The sequence below is a fragment of the Cetorhinus maximus genome, chromosome 11 (assembly GCF_964194155.1).
Source record: "Cetorhinus maximus chromosome 11, sCetMax3.hap1.1, whole genome shotgun sequence".
NCBI lineage: Eukaryota > Metazoa > Chordata > Chondrichthyes > Lamniformes > Cetorhinidae > Cetorhinus > Cetorhinus maximus.
Genome location: NC_135889.1, coordinates 66,455,849 through 66,468,737, shown reverse-complemented (window position 1 = coordinate 66,468,737; position 12,889 = coordinate 66,455,849). Strand labels below are relative to the sequence as shown.

Below are 12,889 nucleotides of genomic sequence, written 5' to 3'. Positions count from 1 at the left end.
TTATGTCAGTGCCAGCCTTCCTCCCGCCCCCACCCTGGCAGCACTGGGCATTTCACATTAGCTGGCCGTTAATTGGCCAGACAGTGTGAAATCGTAGTCGGGGGCCAATCGCAGGCGGTGATCCGTTCCCAGGCTGCTCTCGGGCCCACTGATCTCGCCTGCACACCCACCTAAAAATCCTGCCTCATGTGTGTGACAATGTCCATTACTCCCTCCAGCCTAAATATCTATTCTTCATGTGTGAATCAAAGCTGTGTTGGTGGGTTTTTACCTATTGGAGAAGAACATCATCAAAAAGTTTAATCCTGGCCTCTTTCAATCACCACACAATTATACCTCCTGCAAGTGCTCAGTAAATGGCATTCAGGAGAATGAATATTGGTTCCTGATCTCCTCTCCCTAGCCCAGAGACTCTAAGATCAATTATAATGCCCTCAACTCTGTCCAAAACATAGGTCACCTTACCCAGCATAGATGACAGCTGAAGTCTAAGGGAAATCTCACCTACCAGACGCACATATTGGAAATTTGGGCACAAACCTCACAAATTTTCTAACAATTAATTTAAAAGATCATAAAATCAGGGACAGTCCCATTCCCCAGAGTTTCCAGTATGCACTCCTGATACACAAGACTTTTCCCAGGATTGCAATGTGAGAAAATTACTCTATGGAATGTACCTGTCTATGTGGTTCAATATAACACTATATGGACATCTATCCATTGAACCATTAAGATATTTCAGTTTTTCTGAAATCTGGTAATAGTTTAGCAGATGTAAAATTATCAGATATAACATAAATGTCACATTTTTTGCTTTTGTTCAGAACTTAAAACTGGATTTGGGTGAGACATTTAGCTTGAGTGACTATCTCATCAAACCTGTACAGAGGATAACCAAGTATCAGCTGCTGCTCAAGGTGAGGGCTTCTCCAATGAATAAATTGCATAGAAACATAGGGTAATATTTAATGGGGGTGACAGGGGTCTCACCCGCTGGCTAGAGAGCAGATGGGGGCCTCAAATCTCTTCTTTTTGGAAAGACCCACCATATTGAGTGCCAATCACTTAACTGGGCAGCGGTTGGCCTTCGCGCGTTCAAGGATCCAAGGGACAGAAGTCCCATCAGCTGAGAGCTGCCAGCCAATCAGAGGTTGGCAGCCCTTCACTGTTCAGCTGCGCCATCAGGGTGGTGGTGGCTGCTGCCAGTACTACACCCATGCAAGGCCCAGGTTTGCCGATGGACCCAAGCACAAATGATTGATGGTGGAACGGTTGGGTGGGGGTAGGGTGGGTAGTTGCAGGGTTGCGGGTTGGCAGCAAGGGCAGTGGGATGGCTGTCAGCGGCCCCCACTTCCCCATGCCAGGTCCTTTGATCAAGCACTGAGTGTCTTGGAACAAAGGACCGTCCTTAGAAGCCAGCAAGCAACCCCAACAGGGTTCACTTTTTGCATATCCCGCATGGCGAGTCCCCTGTCCTCTGCTGAGTGAATACCAGCAGCAGCAGGATGAGGCCCTTAAGTGTGCATTAACTGCCCACTTAAGGGCCTCAATTGGTGGTGGGGCAGGATGGCCGACCACCAGCCTTTCCGCCACATACTTAAATGGGGCAGAAGTGAGAAGGCAGTGGGGTCCCCACCTGCCACCCTTCAACTCAATGAAATTCCTCCGCTACCAGACCCACCATTGGTGCGGGCATTAAATTCTACACATAGGAACAGAATAGGCCATTCAGCCCCTCGAGCTATTCAGTTTTTATTACAGACTTCCAGTAATACCTTTTGAGGATTGCTATTTAGGCAGCCAATAGACATGGATGCAGCAGGGAAGCCCAATTTCGGGAAAAGATCCTGAAATATGCAAATTGCCTAACAGCTATTTCAGATAAAGGTCCTGGAAGCCTATAATGGAACTTTCACCAATATGGTGTCCTGCGTGCTTCTGGTACAGAAGGTACAGGTACACCCTGCCTAACAAATTAGACATTTAGGCACCCATTTTACTGGTAAAAGGCCAGGGGTGCCATCAACTAATTTCTAGGTATTTTTGCCTGCATCCTAGAATGGAAGCTTCCTTCTCTTTTGGCACTGCATGACAGAAAATCAGTCACATTTTGCGGTCTGTTCATTTCAATGGATGTCGATGCAGAGAAATTTTGGATGCTTTGAAGTAATATTCTTTTAAAAGGATTAGAAAACTATTCACTGTGTTTTGCATCTTGGTAAAGTCAGGAAGCTGATCACCAGGAAACTCTTCCTTGTTTTCTTTGAGGAAACAATCATGTTTCTAAAATGAGGTATGAATGCTTTCCGGTTTGTTTTCAGACATAGTGAAAGGATAGAAAGATTAATTTCAAGGTGGATACTAGGACCAAAGCTCTACTTACACAAGGAGAAGATAAAATATTTACTGAAAAGACACACTTCTGCATGTGCTTCAACTGTTAAGTTGACCCATGTTATTTTCACACAATAAAGTTATTTTACACAAAATAGTAAATATTCATTAATGAAAGAAAATTGTCTTGTTCCAGGACTTCCTTAAGTACAGTGAACAAGCGGGGCTCGAATGTTCAGAGATTGAGGTAAAACTTGTTTTCTTAGATTGACAAATAATTATAGTACGAGTGAATCTCCTGTCGTATTGCTGACAGGAAATCGGAATAAATAGCATTCATTCTGGTGAAGAGTCTTACGGACTCAAAACGTTAACTGTATTCCTCTTCGCAGGTGCTGGCAGACCTGCTGAGTTTTCCAGGTATTTTTGTTTTTATTTCATTTACATCAATTGTCTTTGCATACATTTTGTAAATTAAGTGAACAGGGCAGCTTAATACAATGGAGTATGGTGCATAAATTTAACTAAATTCTGAGAAAAATAGCAGAATTCAAGGTGGAGAAATCACTGAGCCTTGAAAGCGTGTACCATAGGCTGTTGAAAGAGATGGGAGAGCAAATAGCAGAGGCCAAAATTTTTCAACCCCTTTAAATTATCTAAATTGTTCATTCAGCCTATTAAGAACACATGAAAAGGAATAGGCCATTCAGCCTCTCAAGCTTGTTACACCATTAAATTAGATCATGACTGATTATCTTAACTTTTTTTTATATTCACTCATGGGATGTGAGCATCGCTGGCTAGGCAGCATTTATTGTGTATTTGCCCTTGAGAAGGTGGTGGTGTGCCATCTTCTTGAACCGCTGCAGCCCTTGTTCTGTAGGTGCACCCACAGTGCTGTTAGAGAAGGCGTTCCAGAATTTAGACACAGTGACAGTGAAGAGATGGCAATATATTTCGAAGTCAACATGATGTATGACTTGGAGGGGAAGTTGCAAGTGATGGTTTTCCCATGTGGCTACTGTCCATGATCCTCTCAGTGGTAGAGGCTGGGGTTGGAAGCTGTTGTGGAAGGAATCTTGATAAGTTTCTGCAGTGCACCTTGTAGATGGTACACATTGGTGCCATTGTAGTGGAGCGGTGAATGTTTAAGGTGGTTGATAGGGTGCCAATCAAGCAGTTGCTTTGTCCTAGAGAGCATTGAGCTTCTTAAGTGTTGTTGGAATCGCACTTATCCAGGCAAGTGAAGAGTATTCCATTACACTCCTGACTTGTGCATTGTAGATGTTGGATAGGCTTTGGGGAGTCATGAGGTGAGTTACTCTCTGCAGAATTCCCAACCTCCGACCTGCTGTTATAGCCACAGTATTTACGTGGCTGATCCAGTTAAGTTTCTGGTCAGTGGTAACCCTGAGATTCAGGAGATTCAGCATGGGTAATGCCCTTGCATGCCAAGGGGAGATATTAGATTCTCTCTTGTTGGGATGGTCATTGCCTGGCACTTTCGTGGCACAAGTGACACATGCCACTTTTCAGCCCAAGCGTGAATGCTGCCCAGGTCTGGTAGCATGCAGGGACAGGCTGCTTTGTTATCTGAGGATTTATGAATGGTACTGAACACTCTGCAATCATTAACAAATGTCCCCACTTCTGACCTTATAATAGAGGGAAGGCCATTGATGAATGGACCTAGGACTCTGCCCTGAAAAACTGCTGCAGTGATATCTGGGCTGAGATGATTGACTTCCAATAACCACAAATATCTTCCCTTGTGCTATGTGTAACTCCAGCCAGTGTAGTTTTCTCCTGATTCACACTGACTTCAATTTAGTATAGTTCCTTGATGCCACACGATTAAATGCTGCATTCAAGAAGGATAGGAAGCTAGGTAAAGGTGGAGGGGTAGCATTGTTAATCAAAGAGGGCATTGGTACAATAGTTAGAGATGACCTTAGTTCAGGAGATCAGGATGTAGAATCGGTTTGGGTGGAGATTAGGGATAGTAGGGGGAAAAAGTTATTAGTGGGAGTGGTCTACAGGCCCGCTAACAGTAGCCACAGTGTAGGACAAAGTATTCAAGAGAAAATGTTGTGTGCTTGTGACAAAGGGACGGCAATAATCATGGGTGATTTTAATCTACACATAAACTGGAAAAATCAGATTGGCAATAATAGCCTGGATGAGGAGTTCTTAAAATGCTTTTGAGGTAGTTTCTTTGAGCAGCATGTTTGTGAAAGGAAAATCATGTTTAACCAATTTATCGGAGTTTTTTGAAGGTTAACATGCGCAGTGGATAAAGGGGAGCCTGTAGATGTACTGTACTTGGATTTCCAGAAGACATTTGATAAGGTGCCACATCAAAGATTATTATGGAAAATAAAAGCGCACGGTGTAGGGGGTAACATATTTGCATGATAGAAAATTGGCTGGCTGGCAGAAAGCAGAGAGTGTGCATAAACAGGTCTTTTTCTGATTAACAGGATGTGACGAATGGAGCCCCACAGGGGTCTGTAATGGGGCCTCAACTTTTTACGATTTACATCGATGACTTAGATGAGGGGAGTGAAGATATGGTAGCTAAATTTGCAGATGACACAAAGATAGGTAGGAAAGTATGTTGTGAAGAAGACATGAGGTTGCAGATGGATATAGATAGGTTGAGTGAGTGGGCAAAGATCTGGCAAATGGAGTTTAATGTGGGAAAATGTGAAGTTGCTCACTTTGGCAGGAAGGGCAAAAAAGCAGAGTTTTACTTAAATGGAGAACGGCTGCATAATTCTGAGGTGCAGAGGGATCTATGTGTTCTAGTACATGAGTGACAAAAAGTTAGAATGCAGGTACAGCAAGTAATTAAGAAGGCTAATGAAATGCTATCCTTTATTATGAGAGGGATTGAACGTAAAAGTAAGGCTGTTATGTTTAAGTTATACAGGGCATTGGTGAGACCGCACCTTGAATACTATGTGCAGTTTAGGTCTCCTTATTTAAGGAAGGATGTAAATGAATTGGAGGCAGTTCAAAGGAGGTTTACAAGATTGATACCTGCAATCAGTGGGTTGTCTTATGAGGAAAGGTTGGAAAGACTGGGCTTGTTTCCACTGGAGTTTAAAAGAGTGAATGTTGATTTGATTGAAGTATACAAGATCCTGAACGGCCTTGACAAGTTAGATGTCAAAAGGATGTTTCCACTTGTGGGTGAGTCCAGAACTAGAGAGCACTGTTTTAAAATTAGGGTCACTTTTTTAGGACAGAGATAAGGAGAATTTTTTTTCTCTCAGAGGTTTGTGCGACTTTGGAATTCTCTGCCTCAGAAAGTGGTGGAAGTGGGATCATTGAATATTTTTAAAGCAGAGGTAGATGGATTCTTGTTAGGCAAGGGAATCAAAGGTTATTGTGATTAGATGGGAATGTGGAAATCGACACACAAGATCAGCCATGATATTGTTGAATGGTGGAGCAGGCTTGAGGGGCCGAATGGTCTACTCCTGTTCCTATTTCTTATGTTCTTATGTTCATTGCTGTCAAGGGCACTCAATCTCACCTCACCTCTGGAATTCAACTTTTTTGTCCATGTTTGGACCAAGACTACAATGAGGTCTGGAGTCAAATGATCCTAGTGGAACCCAAACTGAGCATTGATGAGCAGGTTATTGCTGAGTAAGTGCTGCTTCATAGCACCTTTCCTCACTTTGCTGATGCTGTGAATTGGCTGGAGACTGGCATCTATGATGCTGGGGACCTCAGGAGGAGGACAAGATGGATCAACCACTTGGCACTTCTGGCTGAAGATAATTGCAAACGCTTCAGCCTTGTCTTTTGAACTGATGTGCTGTGCTCTGAAATCATTCAGGATGGGGATGTTCGTGGAGCATCTTTCTCTTGTTAGTTGTTTGATTGTCTGCCATTCATACCTGGGCGTGGCAGGACTGCAGAGTTTTGATTTGATTGATTGGTTGTGGGGTCCTTTAGATTGGCCTATAACTATCGAGCTTCCACTGTTTAGCATGTCTGTATTTGTGTTTTGTAGCTTCACCAGGTTGGTACCTCATTTTTAGGTATGTCTCATGCTGCTCCAGGCATGCTCTCCTACACTGCTCATTGATTCAGGATAGGTAATGGTAAAGTGAGGAAAGTGCCAGACCATGAGGGTACAAATTGTGGTGGAATACAACTTTGCTGCTGCTGGCCCACAGTGCCTCATGGATGCCTTGTACAGAGCCTTGGTGAGACCACACCTGGGGCAGAATTTTTACCCCGTTGAGCACGCTCAGTGGGCAGGCCCAGAAGCGGCCACGCATTGGACCACTGCCGCGATTGAGTCCTGACTGCGATTTCATGCTGGCTGGCTAATTAACGGCCAGCCAGCGTGAAACGCGCACTGATAACCTCATTGCTGCCGGGGTAGGGGGTGCTGAAGTGTGTGCTCAGTGAAAGCTCCCTGAAGGCACAGAGCTGCCTCAGGGAGCTGAAGTTTTCTAACTTTAAAAATAAATAATTCAAAAAAAGGAAAACATGTCCCCTCATGTGACTGTCACATGACCAGGGAAATGGTAAAAATAAGTTTAAAGTTTTTTTTTTAATCACTATTTGAAACCTCATCCTGCCTGTGGATGAGGTTTCATTAAAAATGCAAAGGCCGCCTGGCCTATTCTCCCGCCTGCCAACCGAATGGTTGGACGTGCAGCGAAAAGTTCAATTTAATTAATTGATGGAGAGTCTTAACAGGCCTCTTAATTGTCAGCAGGTGCGCTGCCGCCTCTCGCGTGCGCCCGCTGAGCGAAATATCACAAGAATGCGCGTTGACATTGGGACGCTCGCCCGACGTCATCGCGCACTATTTTACTCCCGTTTGGGTTGGGCGTGCACCCACCCAACAAGGGATAAATTCTGCCCCCGGAGTATTGTGTGCAGTTTTGGTCTCCTTACCTAGGAAAGGATATACTTGCCTTAGAGGCAATGCAGCAAAAGTTCACCAGACTGATTCCTGGGAAGGTAGAATTGTCGTATGAGGAGAGATTGAGCCGACTAGGCCTGTATTCATGGAGTTTAGAAGAATGAGAGGCGATCTCACTGAAACGTATAAAATTCTGACAGGGATGGACAGACTAGGTGCAGGGATGATCTTTTCTCTGGCTGGGGGTGTCTAGGACAAGGAGTCACAGTCTCATTATACTGGGTAGACCATTTAGGACTGAGATGAGGAGAAACTTCTTCATACAGAGAGTGGTGAACCAATGGAATTCTCTACCACAGAAGGCTGTGGAGGCTAAGTCTCTGAATATAATTAAGAAGGAAATTGATAGATTTCTGGACTCTAAAGACGTCAAGGGGTATGGGGAGAGAGCGGGAGTATGGAGTTGAGATAAAGGATCAGCCATGATCATATTGAATGGCAGAGCAGGCTCGAAAGGCAGAATGATCTACTCCTGCTCCTATTTTCTATGTTTCTATGCTTGTGGGACAGGACATACCCCAAGGCTGGTGTTGTAGGAGCCTGGGACATTGGTTGTAAGAGCCTGGGTCATTGGTTGTAAGATATGATTTTGTAAGTATGATTATGTCAGGTTGTTGCTGACTAGTCTGTGGGATAGTTGTCCCAAATTTGGAACTCCGTGCCCTGGGCTGAATGTGCCATTGTCATATTGGAAGCTTAGGTTAACATAAGTTGGTATTCTTATTTTTCTATAGCGGTGTAATACAACTGAGTGGCTTGCTTAGGCTTTCAGAAGGCAGTTAAGAGTGAGACGCATTGCTATGGGCCTAGAATCATATGTAGGCCAGAACGGGTCAGGTTTCCTTCCTTAAAGGACATTAGTGAATCAAATGGGTTTTTATGACAATCCAATAGTTTCATGCTCACAATTACTGAGACTAGCATTTTAATTCCAGATTTCATTAAATGAAGTTAACTTTCCCCAGCTGCCATAGTGGGATTTGAACTCCTATCACCAGAGCATTAGCTCACGCTTCTGGATTACTAGTTCAATAGCATTACCACTATGTTACCCATTCTCACTGCCTCTTGGCTCCATATCCCTTAACACATTTCCTTCAGAAAAATCCATCCATCTCAGTTTTAAAATTTTCAATTGACCTAGTCTCAACAGTTTTTGGGGGGAAGTGAGTTCCAAGCTTCTACGACCCTTTGCATGAGAAGCTGCTTCATTCTTGTACTCATAAATGCCCAGCTCTAATTTTAAGACTGTACCTCATTGTTCTGGATTTCTTCAGGAGGGCAAATGGTGATGAGTCACTGTAACACCTTTGTTCAAGAAGGAAAGGAAGGGTAAATCCACTCAATCTAATTTTAGTTGTGCACAAACTCTTTAGAATCCATAATCTCCTCACACACCCTTGAGGAAATGTCCTGTGCTACAGGATAAAGATTTTAATAACGCGTTTAATGACAAGAATGTCATTGGAAAAATTCAGGTGTATGATATGAGCAAGTGTAGCAGCAGGATAGGAAGTTGATTGAGGGGTAGGAAACATAGAGTTAGGGTAAATGAATTATGCTTAGATTAGAGAAGGGTTGGATGTACTATAACTGAATGGGAAGTACTGGGCCCACCTTTGTTCTCAATATATATAATTAATGTAGACTTGGCATGGGGAACACAAGCCTGACAGTTCCTGATTACCTACCTGCTCTTTGGCATTTATCTGCACTGCCCTAATCTTCAGCAATGTTTTGCCAACTGAGCTGCCTCTCACTCTCCCTGCAGCTCACCCACATCCTGAAAATTAGCCTGGAGCCCAATACTGGGGGAACCTCAGACCTCACTCCTTAGGTGCAGGAAGTGTGCCCTGTGGTGCTCTCACACCCCAAAATGGCCATGTCTGACATCACCAGAAACTAATAAAATTGGCTTGTGTTTTGTTGACAGGAAGCAGTTGTTGTGATGTACCATGTACCAAAACATTGCAATGATATGATGAATTTGGGAAGACTTGAAGGTTTTAAGGTAATGTTTTTGCCCTTTCCTTCTCCCTGTATTATTATTTCACTGGTGCATACCAGAACTTTATATCCATAAAGTGAAAAGGGTTCAGATTGCACTACCATACTCCAGGCCATTTCTCATCCTCAGGTAGAGGATGAGAGAGAATGTTGTATTCCATCACTGGGGTGGGATAGCCAAGTTTATTTGAAAAAGAATTAGCTGAAGCACCAGCTGGTAGCTTTCCAGCTGTAAAATCTTTATTCTCGGTAAGCAGATGGAACCCTGATATAATGGTTCATTTGAAAAGAAGTGCCTTACTGCTACATTCAAGCGCTATGAAACTGTTTTGGGCTGATAATTAAAAGGATGAACATTTTCCAAAATAATTATATTATGTAAGATTTGGCTGGAATACAACGCTGAAATGGTTGCTCTGAACATTGCAGGCTTTTTTTTAAAGTGAGTGCTTGTTAGTTTCTGGGATGAAAATCTAAATCCAAGGCCCGAGTTTTTGCAAAGCTGGAAGTTCTCCACACCTTAGCCAAAATGGTGCTGGGGTCCGGAGTCCATATTCCAGGAGTCCCATCCCTGAACCTGGTTCACTGGTGGGAATGGAGGTGGGTTGTTTTTTTCACACACCTTGCGGTACATGGAGCAACTGCACATTTAAAAGTGCAACTGCCTTCAAACAGAAGCAATTTTGGTCACCCAGGTTTTTGAAACATGACTCTTGGGCTTTGGACAATTGAGGAAAAGGTCTAAACCTGCAAGAATTATTTGGAGAGGTCAAGGTACCCTTTTGGGGAAATCAGGTACCCTTTGGTGAAGGTCAGGTACCTCTTTGGAATTTTTGACAGTAAACATGAATGTGTAAAAAGTGGATAAGGTCTGTGGAACTGTCAAGCCATTTAAGTCCTTTGCCCTTAAAATTTTGGGGGAAAAAAGCCAGCTTGCAGTTGAAAAAAATCAGAGGTTACAATTATTTAATTCTTTCATGGAATGTTAGCATCACTGACAAGGTCATTATTTGTTGCCCATCCCTAATTGCCCTTGAACCGAGTGGCCGACTGGGCCATTTCAGAAGGCAGTTAAGAGTCAACCACATTGCTGTGGTTCTGGAGTCACATATAGGCCAGACCAAGTAAAGACAGCAGATTTCTTTTCCTAAAGCATTAGTGAACCAGATGGGTTTTTACAACCATCAATGATGATTGTCGCGGCCACCATTACTGGGACTAACTTACAATTCCAGATTTATTAATTGAATTTAAATTTTATTTGAACTCATGTCCCCAGAGCTTTAGCCTGGGCCTCTGGATTACTAGTTCAGTGACATTACCATTGCCACTACACCACAGTTTCCCCTTAAATTTCAATAGATGCTGTTGTTATAAGACTGAGGATTATCACTATAATATTATTTCTGCTTGACTGTTTCCATAATCTATCATTATCACAGTGGGAAAGTTCACAGTTTGATTGACAGCTCCAAGTGGCAATAAAGAGATTAGCTGTCTTTGATATAGGGCTCTGAATACAAATGTTTGTTTTTATAACAAATTAATTATTTGAAGGAAATGTTTGTTTTTGTTAGGTATTACAACTGGGATGGGGGAGTGCACTACTCCACACGCTGCACCATTAGTTTAAAAGTTTAATTCACTCACAAAAATGGCCAATTAATCACCCTCGCTACTGTTAGACCCAGAATAAAAGAGACTTTAATTGCGCTTCTTTCAATAAACTCAGAATGGTTGAGTTATTATAAAATGAAACTTATTTTCAAAAACAAGTTGCAAGAACTGGTTAACACACCCCCCTTCATGCGCATGCAGGCACACACATATAGACACAAACACCATATAACGCGCACGCACACACACACACACTAAACAGGGTCCCTCCAAAGATGGGTGGTTGAAGAAAAAACTTTATAAAAAGGATAAAGTTTGTGGGATTTTGATGCTGTTGTCCTGGTATTACCTCGTGTGAGGTCAGGTTGGGAGTGAGGGGCGAAGGCTAAAGGGCTGTTTTTTGTTTTATAGCAGGTCTTTTAGCCAACCTGACCTGGCACTCGGCAGCCCTGTGAGTGCCTCCAAACTGTTTCAGGGGCGGTGGGCCCGACTCCAGTTAGCACCCGTCCTCCCGGAATACAAATCTGGCTGTTCAGGAAGCTTTCTCCCAAGCTGGGTTTGGAGAGTCAGGAAATTTCCTGACTGTGCGTACCTGGCTCGGGAGTTGGACCTAAGTAAACATTTCTGCCTAAATTGTTATTTCACAAAAAAGTAGTATGAAAGCATTTTTCATTGTGCTACTTCCATGTTGAAAATAGCAAATAGAACAAATAATAATATAGAATAAAGCATACGCTGAGCTGCTTCTCAAATTTCCCTTACACAAATCTAAGTAAATGGATGTCAGTAACATAATCTACAACGTGAGTACATTGCCATAACATGTTTTCCTCAAGTTGCTTCTTATTCAATTGAGACTTGGTAAAATTGAGACATCTAATACAGAGGACATTTTTTAAAATTTCCTCTTGGTGTGTGAGCAAGGTTAGAAAGACAGCAGCTGTTGCCAGTTTCCCATGAAGGTGGTGGTGGAAGAATATCTTTCTCTGACTCCTCACTGTCCCAGCAGATTATTAAGGAAGGCATCATTAAAGTGGGGCGCAGTCTATGAGCATCCAGGGTGCAATTCTGGCCTCTGTGCCAAACCTCCAACTCCACTAAATCTCGTCTTTGGATTGGGCCTTTAAATACGCCAGTTGAAACTGAGTCACGTGAATCTGCACCATGCCCGTTGCTATGCATGTGACACCAAACCCAGAAGTAAAATTGTAATGACATGCCTGCTTTAAAATACTATAAATAGATGCACTGAAATTACTTCCAGACTCCTCAAACATTAGCAGACCATCTGCACGATGCATCTCAAAGTTAATATCAGGCCTATTTCTGGGCAATAATAGGCCATTTGGCCTATTGAGCCTATGGCAGGTCTCTACAAGAGTTATTCTCTTTCCCCTGCCCTTTCTGCATATCTTTTTCTCAAATAAAAATTTAACTGCTTTCCTTTTAAAAGATATTATGGATTCTGTTTCCACCCTAATTTTGATAGGGCATTCAAATCTTCCTGGAGTCATATGGGTTTTTACAAACTATTCCATACCCAGCTAGCTTGTTCACAAGGTATAAACGAAACACCATGGGCAGAATATTGCCGTCGCATGTAGGGGCGGGCCCAACAAGACGACGTGCTTCCCAACGTCATCGCACATCATTTTGATTTTTCGTTCGGCGGGCACTCGCCGGAGGCGGCTGCGCACCCGCCGAACTGTCAATGGCCTATTGAGGCCATTAAAAAAGTAGTTAAAGTTGTTAACAATGCTGCCCATCCAACCTTATGGTTGGCGGGCAGGCGAAGAGCCCAAGAGGCCTTTGCGTTTTTCAGGAAACCTCATCCACGGGTGGGATGAGATTTGCTGAAAGTTTTACAAAATAATTAAATAAGTTTTGCAAAATTTACAAACATGTCCCAGCTCATGTGACACTGCCACATGAGGGGACATGTTTAAATAATTTTTTACTTTATTTTATAAAAAA

The 12,889-nt window shown here is 42.9% G+C and overlaps 1 long non-coding RNA gene across 1 annotated transcript; it reads left to right on the top strand.

Moving 5' to 3' along the window:
• Positions 1–825: 825 nt before the first annotated feature.
• On the top strand, positions 826–9,303 carry LOC144686287 (uncharacterized). Its single transcript, XR_013577890.1, has 3 exons — positions 826–920; positions 2,534–2,584; positions 9,225–9,303. It is a non-coding gene; the product is annotated as an uncharacterized LOC144686287 (long non-coding RNA).
• Positions 9,304–12,889: the final 3,586 nt, after the last annotated feature.